The 1,613-nt window shown below is 47.6% G+C and overlaps 1 pseudogene; it reads left to right on the forward strand.

Moving 5' to 3' along the window:
• The first annotated feature begins 913 nt into the window (after nucleotides 1-913).
• On the forward strand, nucleotides 914-1,016 carry LOC127695748 (uncharacterized; annotated as a pseudogene).
• The last annotated feature ends 597 nt before the right edge of the window (nucleotides 1,017-1,613 follow it).

Consider the following 1,613-nt stretch of genomic DNA (forward strand, 5'->3'; position numbering starts at 1 on the left):
GGCATTATTCCTGGTCTTCATCGCCATCATTCACGTTCCTGGATACAGAACCCCAATTCCTCTTCTGCGGTTACTTCATTTTGAAGAGTCAGGATCTGGAATTCATTTCTACCAACTGTCCAGGGTCTGGCCATTAGAGTTTAGTCACCATTCGAGGAATGGGAGCATCTCCACCCCAAGAGGCTCCTCCCCAACCCCAAGAGGGGTAATCTAATCTATAGATAGATTCCCTATGGGCAGGGTGTCCAGACCTAGGACACTCTAAGAGCAGTAGGGGTAAGATGGGGACCAGATACGGTTGTGGTCAGCAGTGGAGCCTTTTGTCTTGATGTTGCCTGATGGCACAGAACACAGAGAACTGGGGAATCTGGATGTCTCAAGGACAAAGGACATCTAGAGAACAGACAGGAACCAGCCAGCACCAGTAGGAGGAGCCGCCACCCAAGGTGGTCACTTTGGGCCTCCTCCTGGGATTTGGTGTTCTCCTGACATGTGGCAGACTCTCAGTAGATGTTTCTGGAATGGGAGCCACAGTGTAAGCATCCTGGCAGGAATGAAAATTAGGATTATAAAGATACTCGGGCCTCTCTCTATTTGACTATCTTACTGTGGGAAACAATGGAACCCAGAGACGTGGTATTTCCCCAGGAATCTCAGGCTTCTGGGAAGGAAGGGCATGTCTGCTGCCAGCCATAGTGGAATGTGTGCCCCACAAAGAGACTCCACACAGCTCTGACAACTGGACAGATCACCCTGCAGTAGGGTCTGAGCTGAGAGGGGGAGAGGGTTGGACTAGTTAGCTATGTATACACCCTGCCTTCTCTTTAAACCTCATGTTAGAACCCGGTGGACAGACTTGAGGGTCACTGGGTCTTTTTTTTTTTTTTTTAACTTTTCCTAGTGTGATAACATTGTTACTTTTGGGCTTCTTGGCTAAGATCAAATATAGTATCTGTTCTTATCAGTTTAATATCTGAATCATCCTTCATTTAACATGACTATGTTGAATAACTCTTGAAGTGGAAACTTAAGGAAACTGACTTTCTTTGGAAAGTCAGTTGGATGGTGTTTTGCTGGGGCAGGCACGTAAAGGAATGCTTTGTAGAAGTAGACGCAGGTGTGAAAGGCTGAGGCAGACTCCTGAAGGAATATTTCGCTGAAGCAGACACAGGAGAGAGAATGTTCTGCTAAAGCAAGCATGTGAAAGGACACGTGATGAAGGATTCTTTGCTAACGACACGCATGTATTGGCCCGCCTTACAATGCGTGGTTCAGCTGCATTTGTTGGGATGCCACAGAGAGAAACTGCACCAAAAAACTTCTGGTGGTGTGCTGCAGTTTCTTGCCTCTTCCAAGGACTCGGGCTGATTGGATGCATGTGATGAGGCAAGACACGAATTGAGGCAAGACACGTGTTGTGTGGAGGGTAGAAATCAGATTTCGCAGAGTGACGGAGACAGAGCGTAGCTTGCTTGTACTCGAATCTTCGTTGATCTTCACTTCCCTGAGAGAGGCACAGCTGAGAACTTTTCTTGGTGTTCCTGTTGGTCTCTCCTGCTGACTGAGACTAAGGCCTAGCTGTCTCTGTCAGGTCACATCACCGTTGTTGCTAA

The sequence above is a fragment of the Apodemus sylvaticus genome, chromosome 10, assembly GCF_947179515.1.
Source record: "Apodemus sylvaticus chromosome 10, mApoSyl1.1, whole genome shotgun sequence".
Lineage (NCBI taxonomy): Eukaryota > Metazoa > Chordata > Mammalia > Rodentia > Muridae > Apodemus > Apodemus sylvaticus.